Source organism: Panthera uncia, assembly GCF_023721935.1.
Source record: "Panthera uncia isolate 11264 chromosome C1 unlocalized genomic scaffold, Puncia_PCG_1.0 HiC_scaffold_3, whole genome shotgun sequence".
Taxonomy (NCBI): domain Eukaryota; kingdom Metazoa; phylum Chordata; class Mammalia; order Carnivora; family Felidae; genus Panthera; species Panthera uncia.
The window spans coordinates 34,444,851-34,465,392 of NW_026057584.1; the positions used below are offsets into that span (position 1 = coordinate 34,444,851).

The following is a 20,542-nucleotide window of genomic DNA, read 5'->3' on the forward strand; positions in this document are numbered from 1 at the left end:
TGTAAATTTTAAAAAAGAAAAAAAAAATTAAAAAAGAAAAAAAGAAAGAAAGAAATCCTGCAAATCAATAAGTATAAGACAAGCAACCCAAAGGGAAAATAGGCAATAGGCACTTCCCAGAAGAAAAAACCAAATAGCCACTAACCATATGAGAAGATGCTTGAGCCATAATAGTGGTCAGCAAAATGCAAATTTAAGCTACAATGAGATATTACTTCCCATCAGTTAAATGCTAGTATCTGTTACCAATTGTCACAGAAATATAAAATTGCCAACATTACTAGAAGAATCACAAATTAGTACAGCCACTTTGAAGAACAATTTGACAATATTTGGTAAAGATAAAAAATATACATTACTCTATGACATGAAAATTTAATTTCTAAGTAAATATCCCTTAAAAACTCTCAGACAGGTATACACACTATACAGCCTGGAAAAGGAATGAACCAGAACTACATGAATCTCACAAACAAAACACAAAACAACACAACAAATATTTTTGCTGAAGCAAAAAGCAAGTTGCTAAAGCATACATACCATATGATTAATTCACATTAAGATCCTAACTGTTAAAAATAATACCATATATTGTTTAGCAATGTGTGTATGTGTGTGTGTGTAGTGAAAATATTAAAACATACATAGTAATAATAAATACTGAATTCAGAAAAGTAGTTTCCATTACAGGATGAACAGAATGTGACTAGCTAAAAATGTACAGGGGAAATGACTGAATTTGTAACGTTTTACTTTATAAGCAGAGAAATAGGTATACAGATATCAAAATAAATGTGCCTCAAACCACATTCTCTGACCACAGTACAACAAAATTAGAAAACTATAATAAGCCAAAGGGAAACCCTACACATTTTCAAAGTAAAAAATTAGTTTTTTCTCTTCCACACCCAGCCTTTACTAGTTCACAAGCACTGTATAAAGAAAATACAGGTGTAGGGGAGGAGGAAAGGGAGAAGCAAAGCATACTGTATAGAAACCAACTCACAGCATTCAAAATGCTTTTAGAGCTTCCGTGGTGTATATATAGATAAATATTAGAACAAGAAAGCCTGGAGGCATCCCAAAGTTATCCTCCAAAAGAACAGGTCAGATTTTATTTAGCATGGTTCAAAGATGGAGAAGAGGGGGTTGGGAGTGGGTGGCAGTTCGAATGAGTCCTTTAAAGTTCCATGTAAGGACAGTGCTCACCACTTGCCAGCCCCCCCCCACCGCAACTACCACTGCCTGAGCTGCCTAGCTCAGCACTCCACTCACCTCCTTAGATGTTCACTTGCAGCTGCTGAGAGACAAAGGGGGGATCCAAATCCAACTCTTTTTCTTTCTTGTTTTCAAATACCCAGTCCTCCGGATCGGTTAATATTCTGTCAGTTTGGTTTCACGCTACTGTTTTAAGCAGTTCACCTTCTCTAGCCAGACAAAACTGGCATCTGGGTATGTTTTCTAAAATTTGTAAGAAATCCCCCTTTTCTTTTTCTCCCTTTACTGGCAAATTCTAGTTTAATTCTTCTTTTCCACACCTACACAAAATCTCCACAGTGCTTCAAACTGTCCCCAATCTTCACAACCAAAGCAACTAAGACCGGTTCCAGTTTCATTTCTCACATGGAGGTCATGGGACCGTTGCCATTTAAAAAAACTAAACAAAGCTGATGTCACCAGAGTTAAAATCCACAACACTGACTAATAGAAGGGGTGGTATCAGGTTCTAGAAACAAAAAACACTCCAGGTATTTTCAGTAGAAATACATGTAATACAGGTGCCTCCAAAACTGTTGTAAGGGCTGGAGGAAATGGCTCTCGCCTGGGCTTCTGAAAAAACCTCCTCTATACCCAGAAAGATCTTGGTTCAGCCAGGGCAGTGGGGAATCAGGAGGCTGTCCCTGGGAGTGCTGGGCTCACCTGCATGGGAGTGACCCAGAAATCAGAAAGCAGCCGACCACACCACCTGCTTCCAACACCTCTAAATCTGGTGAGTGGACATGGTAACTGCTGCTGCCCAAATCCCTACCTCACCACCACCATGCTTGCCAACAGAGAAACTAACAAGAGCAGCCAGCTGTTAGGCTTTACCTCGCTTCTGTTTACAAATCTTGCCTGAATGCACCTAGTTGGCAGAACTTAGTTTACATCCCAGTTGTAAAGGAGTCTAGGAAATGCAGTTTGTAATGTTCCATCCTCTAGGCAGAGATGGGAATGGGTCCTGAGCACCAACTGACCTTAGCCACCACAGAAGGATAATCTATGAGGACATTTTTATCTTCTTTGTGGTTAAATCCTGGGCAAGGACCCCAGTGCCTGACTCATAGTAGGCACTCAATTAGTATTTGCTGAATGAATCAGTGAATAACTGGAGTCTTCACAAGTTGCTACCAGGTAATGGCCTCACTTCCTTTTCTCCCTGGACTGATCCTAGAGCACATGCTAACTCTCTCTGACCAATACCTGCAATTATCTTGCCCTTTTGCCTCCTGACCACCAGCTCTTCGGTATATGACTCGTCCTGATTTGCCAGAACTTTCCAGTTTTAGCACTAAAAGTCCTGTCTGTATCATCAGGAAACTCCTCAGTCCTGGGAAAACCAGGATAGTTGGCCACCCCAGCATCCCATCTTTGGATGGTAAGCCTCCTCCACTCATACATTTAGAGTAGCAAGTCATGCCAAGGAGAGAGGGAAAGATCACACCAAACCCTTGTGGCTTCCAACCTGACCTGGTCCTTACTGTCACTCAGCAACTACTTTTACAGGACCTTGGTCAGCTCCATCTCCACAGCTGCCTAACAGCTCTAACTTTCACCACCTACTAGTGCCATCCCTCATCAGTGGACCTTGCCATTTATCAGGAATAAGTTTCCACAACCTTCCACCTTCCCATTGTGGGGCCATCACCTGCTGCCCTTCACCTTTCCAGGGCCATCCACCCCGTACCCCCCATGCCCTCTGTCTCTGTGAGCCCCTACAAACACTCTTTCATCAACCTCTCTCTACCTCCAGCTTATAAACATGTTCAAGTCTCTCCAATATTAAAAAAAGAAATAAAACAAAAAAGACCTTAAGCCTGAGATCCCAAGGCCAACCACCCTTTCATTTTATTTCCCTTCACATAAATGGAACCTTATGAAGGAAGAGTCTGCACTCAGTGCTTCAACTCCCACAACTTCAATTCACTCCTTAGTATGCCCCTTATCTGCATCCTCCCTCCCACCATATCCCTTACATAATGACACTCTGTGCCAAGCCATACTGGAACCTGAGGCAAAAGAAAAATCAGTAATACTGACGCTGTCTCTATTTTAAATTCTGATATTTTGTTCATTGTGACTTTTTTGCATTAATGTCAATTTTTTTCAAAATATTACACTTCAAGATTTATCTTTTTTTTTATTTTTTTAACATTTATTTATTTTTGAGACAGAGAGAGACAGAGCATGAACGGGGGAGGGTCAGAGAGAGAGGGAGACACAGAATCCGAAAGAGGCTCCAGGCTCTGAGCTGTCAGCACAGAGCCCGGTGCGGGGCTTGAACTCACGGACCGTGAGATCATGACCTGAGCTGAAGTCGGACGCTTAACTGACTGAGCCACACAGGTGCCTCAAGATTATTTATCTTGATTGCTGAGTTTGTGAGCACCCTCTTAAACGTTGTGCCTGAAGTGTCTTACTTGGCTCACTCTAGTATTCCAGTCCTGCTGACAGTGGTCTACTTCCCATTAAGCAGGGAACTTGGTGACGTCCTAGTAGCTACATCCAAAGTCACTTGGAAGCCCTCTTTTACCTGGACACACTACTCCGTCTGATGCTGCCGATTAATCCCTCCTGGAAAGTCTTCTTTGGCTCACCTCAGACCACTATAGCTTATGCAATACCTCCCTAACCTTCTCTGACTCCTCAGTACTCTCTTTCAGCAACTTCTCCTAGCAACTATCTTTTAGCAACTATCTCTCACCCAGACTTTTCCCCTGGTCTTTCTGTTCTCCCTGCCTATGGTCTCAACCCCTCCAAATTGATCTCCTTTCAGAATGAACTTTATAACATTCATGCTTGAACTAAGTCATTTTCCTGTTTTAAACCTTCCAATGATTCCTCATCTCCCATTGCAGGTTCCAATTTTCTTTGCATTCAAGGCTCCTTGTAGTCCAGCACCTGCCTTCATCTCTTATTAACACAGACTTTGCACATTTGGCTTCAACCTAACTTCAACACAGAGTTCTTTCCCATGCCTCTATGCCTTTGCTTGGACTACCCTCTTCTACTTACATGTCTAGCAAAAACAAAACAAAACAAAACCCTTCTCAGTTTTCAGGGCCAGCTGAAGCATCTCCTACTGTGTAAAGCTTTCCTGGGAAAAGCACACACAGACTTAGCCAGTAACTTTTTTGTATTATCACAGTACTATGAACATACCTCCTTGGTATCCAGCATTAGTCCCAATAGGCGACAGTAAAGTGTGGTTAACTTAAGTCAGGCTTCTCAATCTTTCTCACAGGATGTCAATTTTGCCTCCAAACTATCTGGTATCTAAAGCACATAACATTCTCTGTAATCAGCAGCACAGCCACCAGCATAACTGGTTCCCATTATACCTCGACCTGTCCAAAGACATACTGAATATTCCATTCTTTGTAGTGCTTCTGTATCTGAAGCAAGGTCATAGCATGGCATGAAAACAAACAAACAAACATGGTCACAGTATGAAAGCAAATGTAATTTCCCTGAAACACCACAAAACTGAACAGTGATGGAGAAAAGCCAGCTTTGCCAGCTGCAGAAAGCAGCATGCAAAGCTGGAACTTTCATGTGTCTGGAAATCCCCACTGAGATATGAACATAAAGTCCCCGAGAGAGTCACCCAGAAGATTCTGAAAGGATCAAGGAGAAGGGGTTACATGATCCTGGGCAAAAGAGAAGTAGCCATCTAATGGGAGTTCTAGAACCTAACAGAAACCCCCTTCCTCCCGTTTGTGTACAGAATCTGTAAAGGTGGGAAGTTTGTGTCACAATTCAAGCAGCTAATATAATGAACCCTCTTTCCTCCTCCACCTGAGGCATTTTAAACCTCAGAGAGCACATGAAATGCCATTTTGCACAACCCCCCCCCCACACACACACAGATATTTAAAATGAAGTCTATAAATAACAGATCATTATGTGGTTCCTGATTTCTGGAATGCTACAGATACATACTCAAACATAGTCTAGATGACCATATACTGAAGCTGAGCCATAAACACTCCAAGTTGAGATGTTACTGACCACTATTATGCATTAGTAGCTAAAATTATATATTAAAACATGATTTGGCTTCACAAGCCATGTGCTTCAATTATAGCAAATTTCCCACAAACAATAGATAATCTCAATTATAAAAAGACATAAAATTAGAAGATTTTTTTAAAACATTTTTTCTTAGAAAGGGAGAGAGCCAAACCATAAGAGACTCTTAAAAACTGAGAATAAACTGAGGGTTGATGGGGGGTGGGAGGGAGGGGAGGGTGGGTCATGGGCATTGAGGAGGGCACCTATTGGTGTGAGCACTGGGTGTTGTATGGAAACCAATCTGACAATAAATTTCATGTTAAAAACTTTTTTTTCTTTTTTTAAGTAGGCTCCACACCCAACATGGGGCTTGAACTCACAATCCTAAGATCAAAAGTTGCATATTCGACAGACTGAGCCAGCCAGGTGCTCCCCCAGAAGATATTTTTATGAAGTTCTTTAATGAAGTTCAGGCCCATGACTCTCAGGGAAGCTCCCACAAATGCCAACATAACATTACCACCAATCACCTCCCTGTTTTATAACAGTTGTATAGAAGCTGCAGAAAATGAGGGAATTAAAGAACCACAGAATAAGAAAGGATCTAGATAGAAGGAGATTATAAATCATCTAATCAGACACAAAAACATAAACAGAATCACCAGGGGCAATAAAAGCAAATCCTTTTACTGCAATGGCCCACTCCATCTTAACCAAAGTTAAATTTCCACAAGGGCAAACTTCTCCTACATAGCCCAAGCACCTAAGAGTATCTCCCCAAGAATACCTAAGAGTTCTGCCCAACCTGTAATTAAACTCACTGCAAATAGATATCTCCATGTTCTCTGGCCAGTGCTTTTCTGTCCCAACCTCTTTGCTCAAGCATTTGCCTCCATTTGGAAAGCTCCTCCCCTCTTCCCAGTCTCTACCTATTGAAATTCTACCCCACCTTTCAAGACTTCACTTCCATAAGCTTGTCTTGATCCCCAAATCAAGTCATCTCCTGCTGCTTAGTAGCACTGTTTTATTTATTTATGTATTTATTTATTTATTTATTTATAGTCTTTATTTTTGAGAGAGAGAGCACAAGCAGGAGAAGAACAGGGAGGGAAGGAGACACAGAATCCAAAGCAGGCTCCAGGCTCTGAGCGGTCAGCATAGAGCCTGACGCAGGGCCAGAACTCACTAACTGTGAGATCATGACCTGAACCGAAGTCAGGCGCTTAACCGACTGAGCCACCCAGGCGCCCCATCGTAGCACTGTTTTTACTTTCGTCTGGCATTTATCTTATTCTAGTTGGGTACCTGTCCTATGTGGTGAGGTCCTTGAGGATTGGTAGGTTCTCATTCACCTTCATTAGGCTGTGGTGAGCCCTGGCCAGGCCTGCCAAAAACAGACTGGTCATCATTACACAGCTCCAGCAGGCCTGAACATGTGTAAAGCTTACTCATCCTTTCACAATGTACAATGAAGCAAGATGGGAGCTGGTGTTGGAGCAGATATCATACTTGGAACCTGGCTGTTAGATCCAGGAAACAGATTGTGAAAGGTAGCTTTTGCAAATATAAGGGGTAACAATGCTATTGGTTAAGTAACAGTGGCTTAAATGTGATTTGTAAGAGGCTGGGTGAGCCCCTATGCAGGGCTTCCTAGGACCTGGCAGGACCTCACCTTAAACAGGCGGAATACAACATCTCTAGCCAAGATGTTAACAAAAGGTACATCTCCCTGTACCTTTAGCTAAAATTTTACCTTTTGCATTTATCACAATTTCTAAAACCCTAAGATTTATGTGTCAGGATTTTCATTTTTGCCAAGTCTCTAGGCAGGTCCTCTGTGTGTGGTATAATTCTCAAAGGATGGACTCAAAGATGCCTAAATTTAAAGAATTCTTTCCTCAAATAGGACATCAACAAAATTACTAATACTTTGGGGCACCTGGGTGCCTCAGTCAGCTAAGTGTCCAACTCTTGGTCTCATGGCTTCATGGGTTGGAGCCCCACGTCGGGCTCTGCACTGACAGCACGGAGCCTGCTTGGGATTCTCTCTCTCTCCTCTCTCTCTCTCTCTGCCCCTCCCCCACTTACACTGTCTCTGTCTCTCTCAAAATAAATAAACTTTTAAAAAATTACTAATACCTTGTATGGCTCAGATACGTACAAAGAATTAAGGCTAGGTCACAGCCCTTCTTTGCACTACTTGGAACTAAGATCTGGTCTCTGAACTCAGACTTTGCTGAATCATTAAAATTTGGAATCCTGCTTAAACTCAGTTTTGCCTGTTGGTTTTTGTTGCTGTTGCTGTTGTTGAGGAAATTGAAGCCTCAGAGTAAATTGATGAATGTAGTAAATGCCTCACACTATCATATGGCTGTTTGGTGTCTTCTTTATCACCATACAACTGCTATCAGGAAGATACACATTCCCTCTTCTCAAGGTTTTCATCAAAGGACTCAAAAGGGGGTCAAGAAACAACCAAGGTATCAGTTATGCTACAGTAAAATAAAATGTTTAGCAAATATTCTCTGAGGCCCATCTATACAAGACTAGCTTGAATTAAAAATTCAACCTAGGGGTGCCTGGGGTGCCTCAGTTGGTCGAGAGTCCAAATCTTTTTTTTTTTTTTTTTAATTTATGTATTTTTGAGAGAGAGAGAGAGAGAGCACACAAACTGGGGAGGGGCAGAGAGAAAGAGAGAGAGAGAGAGACAGAGAATCCAAAGAAGGTTCCAGGCTCCGAGCTGTCAGCACAGACTCCGATGCAGGGCTCAAACTCACACACCATGAGATCCTGACCTGAGCTGAAGTCAGATGCTTAACCAACTGAGCCACCTAGGCGCTCCAAGAACCTATCTTATGGTTTGGGAGCTTGAGCCCCACATTGGGATTCTCTCTTTCGCTCCCTCTCTCTGCTCCTCCCTTGCTTGCACTCTCTGTCTCAAAATAAATAAATAAACTTAAACAAATTCAACCTAATAGGTATATTTTCTCAGTTTATACAACAGATTCTTAGTAGCTAAAGGGACAAGGTTAGCCCATCAGGAAACAGTCGTGTTCAAAATCACAAGTTGTGCATAATACAGGAGATACAAAGCTCTTAAACTTATTTTTATAGCATTCTTTCCTTTAATTACAAAAAGCACTACTTGGATGCTATAGGAAAATCTGGAAAATGAAGAAAAGTGAAGAAGAAAACTAAAATTCCTCATTTGCTTCAGCCCCATCATTATCTCTGGTACCTGTTTCCAGCTTCTTATTTCCTACCTGGTTCCTCTTTCTACTTTCCGTGGCATTCCTGTTGACAACCCAGGTGAAAAAGATAGACTCAGTAAATGCAGGTGCTCAGTAAATGCTGAATGTAGGGAATAATTAACTTATTATTTATTTTATTCAATTCTTGCAAGGAATTTGATTCATTCACCAGATAGTATCCACGCAAGATTTTCATGTGTTTATTCTTTAAAACAAATATCACTGATTTTAAAAACTATACTTTTTGAAAGTTTCAAGTCCAAAACCAAAACCAAACAAACAAAATATAGTAAGCTAAAGTGAAGATCTGAAAGAAGTTTAAAAAAAAACAACAAAAACAACAACTCAAGAACTTGACAAGTAGATAAGGAAGCTTATCAGATGATAAAAGGAAACCATTACCCTGGGGAACATTTTAAACCTTGGAGCACGGAACTACAAGAGGATTTTTCAATTATATTGAAAAACTGAAGCATATAGATATTAATGTAAATAAAATGGGTTAATTTCTCCAGTAGAAAGGTTCCATGTAGAAGACACAAACCATCTTGAATATATACATGAACATTATATCACATCTTTCACAAGTACTGAATGACCAAAGATGACAACCCAATATATAGAATAAGAAGAAAACAATGAGAAAGCTGTTTGTTTTGCACAAAAACTTAAATGGCCAAATAAAGACAATATGGCTAAAAGCAGAGACCATCAGAGAAAAAAGCAGTTTTATCTGGAAAGAAAATATTAAAATATATACATATTCATCATTCATTCATTCAAATGTACATGGAGTCAAAGAAGAAATTACTTCTCTAAACCCAGAATTGAGGGAGAAAAAACACGGGGGGCATACGAGCAAGCAGATGAATTAAATGTAAATTGTGGATACACATATTCTCAGAAACAAGAAAGGTGGTCATTAGGGGGGAAAAAATCATTAGAAACACTGATGCCAGAGGAGAGTGAAATTACATCTGAGAAAAATAGAGATGTTAATAGAAAAGAAAAAAAAAACAGTTCTGAAATGCAGTTGAACAGCATCATACAAAATAAGAAAACAAAAGAGCAAAAAATTATATATTTAAAAACACTTAAAAGGCTGTGTTTGAGTGTGTAAATGTCTGAAAAAGACACTAAACTGCAACCTTTGGTTATCTTAGGGAACAGACTCCTGAGAGCTTTCTCTATTTACTCTGCATGAATTTTAACACAGAAAATTATAATACAACTTAACTGAAAAGTTTTTAAAGAAAAGTATTAGGATACAGAGTGTTAAGTGCAATTCATGGTAAGTGTAAAGACAGCCACAGAGTGTATGAAAATGTAGAGGAAGGGAACATTCGTGGGTGGGTTATGAAGTCTTGGGAGAGGAGGTGACAGAAGCTGAACATAAAGGAGAAATAGTGTTTCTTACCTCAGTGATGCATAATACGGAAAACAGGAATGAGCGTTGAGTACATGTTGCCCTCTGTTACCTGTCATTACTTCTCCAACTGGCCCCACCATCTTCCTCCCATTCCTCCCCTGTCAGTGGCCCCCCTCCAGGCCCCTTAAGCCCAAGTTACCCGTGTGGATAACTGCTCCGTCTCCCCCAACCACTCTGAGAGCTTCTGGGGGAAGGAACCAAGTTCAGTTCCGTCTCTATGTCCCCAGCACCCAGAACTCAGCCTGGCCCATAGGAGCTCAATAAATGTTTGTAGGATTACACTGAATCAAAGGAAAGGAGTCAGTTGAGTCCAAAAACACGACTTTAATTAACTTTTGCGGCCCTACAAAAGAAGAAATAACCAAACGGAGTCCGTTCCTCAGATTTAAAAAAGTGACACGCCTCGTGACTTCTACTGCTGTAAGATGAATCCCCAGGAGGCTCCAGAACCGGCCGGAAGGGCCAAGAGGGGCTCAATCCTTTTCTGCCAGGATCCGGGACAGTTACAGCCCCGGAGCCCAGGGCGACTCCCGCAAGGGGGCGCAGGTCGAGAGAGGAGAGACGGACAGGATTCTTAATTCTACTCACGCCCGGGTAGGCCGGCTCTTCCCGCTGGATCTCAGGCGGGAAGGGGACCCACCAGTGCGGGACCTGCCGTTAGGGGAAACCGCGTCGGGAGTACTCCGGGAACTGGAGGAGAGCGTTGCACGCATCAACAGGTGCACTCCCCATTGGGCTTTCCGCGAGCCTCTTCCAGCTGAGCCCCTGTGCGCCTCTTCCAGGCCGCCCACAAGAGACTTAAGGCTCGAGAACCCTCAGCCCCCCACACCTAAGAAACTCCACGAGAGCACATGCGCTGCTGTCCCGAAACTCTCCGTTGTGTAAGCAAAGGGCCCACGTGGCGCTCCGGGGAATTAACGTGCTGCTGGGGGAGACCCAGTGGGTGGGTGCTGCGGCTACGCCCCACCTCCCCACTGAGAGCGAAGGTCTGACTCGCGGGCGCCCCAGAGACGAAACCTGCTTCCGTTTCAATTTGCGCTAGGCCCCCTGCTACCCTGAAAAAACTGCCCTTTACTACACTCCCACCCACCCACGCCCATTTCCAGGAGGGCAAGGTGCACTTCACACCTGCAGGCGGATTCAGTCTCCTTCTTAAAGCAGGTGCAAGCTAGTAAGTAATATAGTGTTAAAGAGAAGTACCAAGGTCAGTAACAAACAGAAATCTAAAACATAAAGTCGTTAGAAAAGGCCATTTTAATCAGGACCTTCATCCCAGAAGCTGTAAGTAAAACACAAGGTAACATGAAAAGGGAAAACTTCTGTATGGCAAACATTCAAAATTCCTTTCCAAATTTGAGTCTTTTCTTTTTAATTTTGGAGTTAAGCCAAGTTTTTTCCTAATGAACTTTATCGTAAGATTATTTAGGGGCACCACCAGAGGGAAAATACCAAAAATTCTGTTCCTCTTATCTGAAATATCTTAACTAAAGTAGGTCAAGCCCACCAGAGCCCAGTTTAAATTTTAGATTACCCAGGTCTGTCGGTGTCCAAATGCTTGACATATTCTCTCTATTGGCACTACAGTCTCATTGCGTAAAAAATTTCAAGTGTCAACAAATGAAAATAATTCGAGGCAATTTAGCGTCCTTACTAACCTACGCCCTTACTCATTTCCTGTTCCCTTGAACCAAAAACGTACTTCAGTGGCCTCTGTTCTATTGCATTCCACTGTTAATGTTTAGAAAGAACATGTCCTTCTGTCCCAATCAGGACACAGTCAAGAAATAACATCTTGAACTCAACGTCTCCCAGTTCTTTGGGGGGAGGCGGGGAGCGGAGAACAAGTTTAAGCTAAGGCTTTACCAAAATCTTACCAATGATTCCAAACTTTCGCAAAGTTTCCTTGCAATTTGCCAAAATACATATTGCACTGCTGTGAAAAACAACAGTCCTGACCTACTTCACCAGGCTATGGGGAGAAAGTAAAAATTCCTGCCAGACCAGCTACTCCGGCGGAGACACATACATACTGCTGCAGGAAAAGTCTTCTTTCTCATCAACTTTTCGAAAGAAAAAAAGCCAAGTCTTTTGAACAGTTTACCCCAGGAATTGAGCAACTCTCAATTTTAAGCAACGTTTACTCGTCCTCTGGAGCTTCAGTGTTAGGCAAGGGTTACGTGGGCTGGAGGTAGGGGCTCTCGGGACAGCACCCGGGACCCTGGCAGCCACCCGCGGCCCTGCTGAGAAGTGGGGTGGGGGAGGGCGAGGGAGCGGGTTTGTTAGGCAGTTTGTCCCGCTGCCACCGCCCCCTGCCACCGCCCCCAGCCGCCCCGGGAGGGCGCCTGCCAGTCCAACGGGAGGTAAGGACCCCACAGGACTGAGTCACCTGCCAGAAGGCCCCCTCTTCCCGTAACCCCTGCCTGGCTTCTCCCGCCCCAGACCAGTTCCGGGAAGAGCTAGTCCGCGAGTAGCTGCTAGGGGCGGGAGGGGCGGGAGGGGCGGCTGGGGAGGCCCCCCCCCCTGCCCCCACCAGCCTCGAGTCTTGGACCTGGGGAGGGTGGGGAGCGGGGAGAGCAAGCCCTGGGCACTTACCGTCCTGCACACCGCGGGGCTCTTCTTAGGCTGCCCTGTCAGGCTTCGCTGACACTGACGCAGAAAATCGTAGGCAAGATGGAGAAAGGAAACTGAAAGCCTAAGCCTGGAAGCGGACGTGGCGCCTTCCTGCCCAGTCACGCCTCCATTGGCCTTGCTCACCCAGGAAAAGCCGCTAAGAAAGCTTGATGGCCTGACGTTCACTGTGTTAAACCCAGAGACCCCCCTCCGCCCCCCCACTCACCAGTCCCTGAGTCCTTTTGAATTAAAACACTCCTGTGCCACAGTCAACCAGCTGTTACTACCCTCTATTACTGAGCAGGGGAGAAAAAAAAATATCACCCCAAAATGTGTCTTTGGCATGTGGATTGTTCTGGTGATTATTTCCAAGAAACAAACTCGGAAAGAACCTTTGACCCTCCCTCTAACTGTGTAGACGAATTTGGATGTGCTCTAGGAAGGGACCTATCAACATAGTTAACTATAGTATAATATGAACTAGGTGTTTTAGACAGGGAAGAATTTAGCAAAGTCTGTTAAAATTCCTCTCTCTGTCCCATTGTTTCCGTCTGGCCCAGCAAACATTTGTTTACCGAACATTTACTCTCTTTCATCTTCCTGTGAATTGTCTTCCTTCCCTTTGAGGTCCCAGGCCCCTGACCCCTCCCTTCTCCTTATCTCTGAATGACACAGAAGCCTCACTTGCCTGACTGCCTGATAGGTAGGTAATTAAATTTTGTAGTCTGTTAATCTGTCATATGCCAATTTAATTCTTAGACCAGACAAAAGAACGTTGAAAGGTAAAGTAAAATTGTCTTCTTCCTCAATATCTGGATATGCTATGAACCCAGGGTGTTTGTTTAAGGTAGTTCTAGTTGTCATTAAGAGCAAGCAAACACTGCTAGTGTTTGGATACCAATGCATGGGAATGAATAATCGCAAGTGCAAAAGCACTTTATATTTTAATGTTTATTCCTAAAAACCACTTTCTTCTGTGTCTTTTTTTTATTTCTTAACTTTTCTTGAAATCAATTTAAGCTTATAGGAAAGTTGCAAGAATAACAGCACCAAGAGATTAACTACTGGCCTGATAGCATGAGGAGCTCAGATGACCCACTCCCCAGTGATACTGATGAAAATTATTTTAAAACAAGCGAACAACAAATAATCACTTAAACCCTTGGAAATAGTCCTAAGAGAAAAACAGCAAATGAAAAAAATATCTATTCAAGAAAATCCATGAAAATGTGATAAGAAAGGCGAGTGAGAATCTGTAGTATTTCAACCAGGACCGCTTCACCCTCTCTACTCAGCAGAGACCCCACTCTGCTGCAATCAAGAACACAGGTTCTCCTCTCCCCATAATTCCAGGGGGTGGAGCAGAATGTCGGCAATTCTCACCAGGCCCTAGTACCTGACGCTAAAGCTAAATCCTGGGTAGGTGTGGTTGAGAGATGGAGGATCTTTTCTCCCATCCAGTCCACTCATGGAATAGAGGATCTACCTTGGGCTGGAGTGCTGCGAATACTAGGGACCTAATCACCCTCACCTCAGAAGTGGTAGTTGGGACCAGAGAGATAAGCCAGAGGACCTCGGGCTACTACCCCCTCCTCTACCTAGAGTTCAGCCCCTAAGAGCAGAGATGTGACTCAGTTTGCCACTGTTCTTCCTCTTCCCCAAAGCCCTGGCTTTCTAATTGAGGGGGGGGGGGCAGTCCATGAAACACATAGCTTAAATCTCTTCCCAAAGGAAGTGATTTCATGTGCCAAAAACATGGAGAAATGTAAGCCAAGCTGTGCTCTCAAAAACCTGGGGGTTTTAGTGTTAGGCAATTGTGAGGAGATTCAAGATATGGGCTAAATTGTAAGTTGGCTAGTTTGCCAGAGAGAACCAAAGATAAAGACAGTTGAGGGAAGCCCTCCTTGGGTGAGAACAGATAATAACACTGACCTCATAAAATATTGCTTCAAAGGACCCAGAAGTTGATTGGATCCATTTATAGAGAAATTTACGTCTCAGGACAGCATTGAAAATAATAGAGCAATCAGGCAGTGAACTGTTGAAGTTTAACAGCTGGGTGTGGTCAGGAAATAAGACAAAGAGAGCTGTAGCCAAATTATCATAATACTAGGATAAAAACATCAGAAATTTAAGAGGGGGGGGAGTAAACTTTACTAAAATAATCCAGCCAGTCACTAAACAAATAAACAAGCAAATAATAATAACAAAGTGAGGAGGACGAGGGAGGAAAAATAAGCACCCAGAGTTGGTACTTGTAATAAATGCCCAGTTTCCAAAGAAAAAACAAGGAAGTATGCAAGGAAACAGGAAGGTATGACTCATACACTGGAAAACTAGGCAATAAAAACTGCCTGTGAGAGCAACTTGATGTCAGATTTATCAGAAAAAAATTCAAAGTAGCCATTATAAATATTTTCCCAGAGCTAAAGAAAAGCAGGATCAAAGAAGAAAGGTACTGATGAAGTTTGGGGGTGATGCATGCAGTGGTCCGGAGCCAATGGCCAAGAAAGAATTCTTGAAGACATTTTTGGTGCAAAAACGTGATTTTATTAAAGCATGGGAACAGGACCCGTGGGCAGAAGAGCGGCACAGGGGTCATGATGGGTAACTCATTATATACCCTCAGGTTGGGAGGGGGTCAGGGATAGAGTAAGTCTCTAAGGTATTTTGGGAGCAAGGTTTCCAGGACCTTGCTAGAGGGGCTAGATGTTGCTAGGCAACCATTTATTACCATTTAATAAAACCTCAGTCATGAGACCCTTCAGATATATATCAGGGGGCCATAAGCCACATATCACACATCATTAAGCCACATATTACATATTATGTCACACATATCCCACCTGGGGTGGGGAGGGGTGGGTGGGAAAGAAGCGTGCTGTTAGCCTATATTTTGCCCTCAGCTTGGCCCACACTCCTTCATCAGTATGATAATGTCATATCAAAGAAAGAATACCAATAAAGAGATATTCAGCCCCTAGAGCAGGGACATAACTCAGAAATTATAGAAATGAACCAAATAGAAACTCTGGAGTGGAAATAACTTTATTATGGGCTCAACAGTAGATTTGAACTGGCAGAAGAAAGAATAAGCTAACTAAGAAATGGAGATTATACAAGCCAAAGAACAGAGAGAAATGAAGAGAGCCTCAGAGAAATGTGCAACACCATGGAGCACACCAAACACATGCATAATGGGAATACCAGAAGAAGAGAATGAAAAGAAGCAGAAAAAATATACAAAGAAATAAGAGCTAAAAGCTTCCCAAATGTATTCAAAAACTGTAACCTACACATCCAGGAAGCTCCAAAAATTCCAAATAAGATAAATGCAAAGAGCTCTACAAGCAGATATATTACAGTAACAATGCTGAAAGTCAAAGACAAGGAATAAACCCTGAAAGCAACAAAGGAATAACAACTCTTGCTTACAAGTATATACCAGTAAGGTTAATAGTTGACTTCTCACCAAAAACTAAATAAAGGCTAAAGGCAATGAGAAAACATATTCAAAGTGCTGAAAGAAAAAAAACTTTCAACTAAGAATCCTATATCCAGCAAAACAACCTTATGAAAATAAGATTGGGGAAATAAGGTGAAATACTCAAACAAAAACAAAAAAATTGTGCTAGCACACCTGCCTTTCAAGAATTACTAAAGGAAGTTCTTTAGGCTAAAAGCAAATAACTCCAGACAGTAATTCAAATACTCACACACAAAAAACAAAGAGCACCAAAAAAAGTAGTTACAAAATTATAAAAGGCAGTATAAATAAAAACAGTATGGAGGTTCCTCAGAAATTAAAAATAGAAATACCATAATATCCAGTAATTCCACTACTGGGTATTAAAGAAAATGAAAACACTAATTCAAGAAAATATATGCACCCCTATATTTACTGCAGCATTATTTACAATAGTCAACTTAAGTGTCCACCAATATATGAATGGAAAAAGATGTTTATACATATATGTATACATATATATATATATATATATACACAATAGAATATTAGTCATAAAAAAAAGAATGAAATCTTAACATTTGTGACAACATAGATGGATCTAGAGGGTATTATGCTGAAATAAGTCAGACAAAGACAAATGATTTGATTTCACTTATATGTGGAATCTAAAACACTAACACACATAACAAATGAGCAAACAAAAAAATAGAAACAGACTCATAAATACAGAAAACAAACTGGTGACTGCCAGAGGAGGGGAGTGGGTGGGTTGATAGAAAAAATAAGGGAAGAGGATTAAGGAGTACAAACTTCCAGTTATAAAAGAAATAAGTCTGGACTAAGTACAGCATAAGGAAAATTATTGCAATAACTTTGTATGGTGACAAAAGGTAAATATACTTATGGTGAGCATTTCATAATGTAATTGTCAAATCATTATGTTGTACACCTGAAACAAATATTGTATGTCAACTATAATTCAATTAAAAACAAAAAAATGAAAATATAGAAAATAGTATAAATTAAAATTTCTTCTCTTCCTCTTAATTGGTTTAAAAAGCAATTGTGTAAAGTAATGTAATGGATCATCATGCCTATAACAGAGAAATTAATATATGTGAAATATATTTGCCAATAATAGCACAAAGGAGGTTGGTAGGAGCAAAGCTATACTGGGATAAGGAAATGACTACAGATGGTAAAGTAAGAATTGTACCAATGTATTTTTGAATGTATAACATTAATTGATGTGATATATAACAAAATACCACAAAGGGAGGAAAAAGGGAATAGAGCTATGTAGGAGCAAGATTTCTATATTTCATTGGAACTAGCTAGTATAAATCCCAGCTGCCTCTGGTAAGTTAAGATATAAATGGTAAACCATAGAGAAATCACTAAAAAATAACTTTAAAAAATATGTTGAAAAATCATTAAAGAAATTAAGATACTACATTAAAAAATATACGCTTAATGCAAAAGGAAGCAGTAAAAGAGATATAAAGGGACAGAAAAGGCATGAGACATATAGAAAACAAAAAGTAAAAGTAAAATGGCACATGCAAATCCAACTGTGTAAATAATAATATTGAATGGAAAAGGGGGCACCTAGGTGGTTCAATCGGTTAAGCATCCGATTCTTGATTTTGATGCAGGTTTATGAGTTTGAGCCCCTCGTTGGGCTCTGCGCTGACAGTGCAGAGCCCACTTGGGATTCTCTCTCTCCCTCTCTGTCCTTCCCCTGCTCACACTCTCTTTCTCTCTCTCTCTGAAAATAAACAATTATGTATATATATATATATATATATACATACATATACATATGTAATGTGTAGGCATATGTATGTATATGTATATACACACAATATGTATGTATATGTATACATATATATACATATATATATGTAATGGAAAGGCTCAAATAACCTAATCAAAAGGAAAGCTTGTTAGACTGTATTGAAAAAAATCTATGCTCAAGCTATAACTGTCTCGTGGTTGGTGGGTTTGAGCCCCGCATCGGGCTCCCTGCTGACAGTGCAGTTCCTGCTTGAGATTCTTTGTCTCTCTCTCTCTTCCCCTCCCCTGTTCGCTCTCTCTTTCTCTCAAAATAAATAAAAATTTTTTAAAATACAAAGATACAAATAGATTGAAAATAAAAGTATGGAAAAACCATAGACCAGGGGAAAATATGTCCAATACATGTCTCACAATGGACATAAAACTTGAATATATGAACAATAATAACAAAACAAATAACCCATTTTAAAAATACGCCAAAGAGGGGCGCCTGGGTGGCTCAGTCGGTTAAGCAGCCGACTTCGGCTCAGGTCATGATCTCTCCGTCCGTGAGTTTGAGCCCCACATCGGGCTCTGTGCTGACAGCTCAGAGCCTGGAGCCTGTTTTCAGATTCTGTGTCTCCCTCTCTCTGACCCTCCCATGTTCGTGCTCTGTCTCTCACTGTCTCAAAAATAAATAAAATGTTAAAAAAAAATTTTTTAATAAAAAAAATTTAAAAAAATACGCCAAAGATTTGAATAGACACTTTACAAAACAATTGCCAATAAGTACATGAAATGATACTTGATACCAATAATTATTAGGGAAATGCAAATTAAAAGCCTACTGGAATGGCTAAAATCAAAAGAACTGACAATACAAAATATCAGCGAGAATATGGAACAACTTCAACTTTAACACAATGCTAGCAGAAATGTAAAATGGTACCACTTGGAAAACAGTTTGGCTACTTATTGTAAAGTATACTTATCATATGACCTCACAAAAGTACTCTTAAGTACTTATTCAAGATAAATAAAAGCATGTATCTGTACAAAGACTTATATATGAACATTCACAACAGCTTTACTTATAATAACCCCAAATTGGGAACAACTTAAAATTCCATCAATAGACAAATGGATAAACCATGGCAGTATATCCATGCAATGGAAATACTACTCAGCAGTAAAAAGAAATAAGCCAAAGATTCACGCAACAACATGGATAATTATGCCTGATATGCAAGCTAAATTATTTAGGGGAAATGTACTGATGTCTTTAAAATACATCAAAAAAAAGTCCGTGAGGGGAAGATCGCGGTTTAGGAGGACGCTGGGCTCACCGCGCATCCTGCTGATCACTTAGATTCCACCTACACCTGCCTAACTAACCCAGAAAACCACCAGAAACTAGCAGAACGGAGTCTCCGGAGCCAAGCGCAGACAAGAGGCCCACGGAAGAGGGTAGGAAGGGCAGAGAGGCAGTGCGTGCTCCACGGACTGGCGGGAGGGAGCCGGGGCGGAGGGGCTGCCCGCCGGCCAAGCAGAGACCCCAAGTCTGGCTCGCAAAAGCGGAGGGGCCGGACGAAGTGTGTTCAGACAGCAAGCGGGACTTGCTTAGCATCTGGGAGGTCATAAGTTAACAGCTCTGCTAGAAAAGCGGGAAGACTGGAGGACAAAGGGAGGGAGAGTTGCTGAGCCCCGGGATGACAGAGCTCAGTTTGGCGGGGAACAAAGGCGCTCGCCAGCGCCATCTCCCCCGCCCATCCCCCAGCCAAAATCCCAAAGGGAACCAGTTCCTGCCAGGGAACTTGCTTGCTCCGTGCAAACAACCAACGTGGTGCTTCTGCGGAGCCACCCCTCCAGCAGCGGGTCTCACTCCCTCCCGCTGCCACAGGGCCCCTCCTGAAGAGGATCACCTAAGGAGAAGCGAGCTAAGCCTGCTCCTCCTGCCCCCGTGCACCTTGCCAACCCACCCCAGTTAATACGCCAGATCCCCAGCTCCACAAGCCTGGCAGTGTGTAAGTAGCCCAGATGGGCCACGCCACCCCACAGTGAATCCCGCCCCTAGGAGAGGGGAAGAGAAGGCACACGCCAGTCTGACTGTGGCCCCAGCGGTGGGCTGGGGGCAGACATCAGGTCGGACTGCGGCCCAGCCCACCAACTCCAGTTATACACCACAGCACAGGGGAAGTGCCCTGCAGGTCCTCACCACTCCAGGGACTATCCAAAATGACCAAACGGAAGAATTCCCCTCAGAAGAATCTCCAGGAAATAACAACAGCTAATGAACTGATCAAAAAGGATTTAAATAATATAACAGAAAGTGAATTTAGAATAATAGTCATAAAATTAATCGCTGGGCTTGAAAACAGTATAGAGGACAGCAGAGAATCTCTTGCTACAGAGATCAAGGGACTAAGGAACAGTCAGGAGGAGCTGAAAAACGCTTTAAACGAAATGCAAAACAAAATGGAAACGACGGCTCGGATTGAAGAGGCAGAGGAGAGAATAGGTGAACTAGAAGATAAAGTTATGGAAAAAGAGGAAGCTGAGAAAAAGAGAGATAAAAAAATCCAGGAGTATGAGGGGAAAATTAGAGAACTAAGTGACACGCTAAAAAGAAATAATATACGCATAATTGGTATCCCAGAGGAGGAAGAGAGAGGGAAAGGTGCTGAAGGTGTACTTGAAGAAACCATAGCTGAGAACTTCCCTGAACTGGGGAAG

At 41.9% G+C, this 20,542-nt stretch overlaps 1 protein-coding gene across 5 annotated transcripts in view; it reads right to left on the reverse strand.

The window, feature by feature from the left end:
- Nucleotides 1-20,542, reverse strand: part of CFLAR (CASP8 and FADD like apoptosis regulator) — a 224,037-nt gene that overhangs the window by 47,193 nt on the left and 156,302 nt on the right. Inside the window, exon 1 of one of the 5 annotated variants that reach the window (XR_007454443.1) lies at nucleotides 12,547-12,636. The exons of 2 other annotated variants lie outside the window; for them this stretch is intronic. The gene's annotated coding sequence lies outside the window, so the exon portion shown is untranslated. 2 more of the 5 variants (XR_007454446.1, XM_049615899.1) reach the window with 2 other exon arrangements.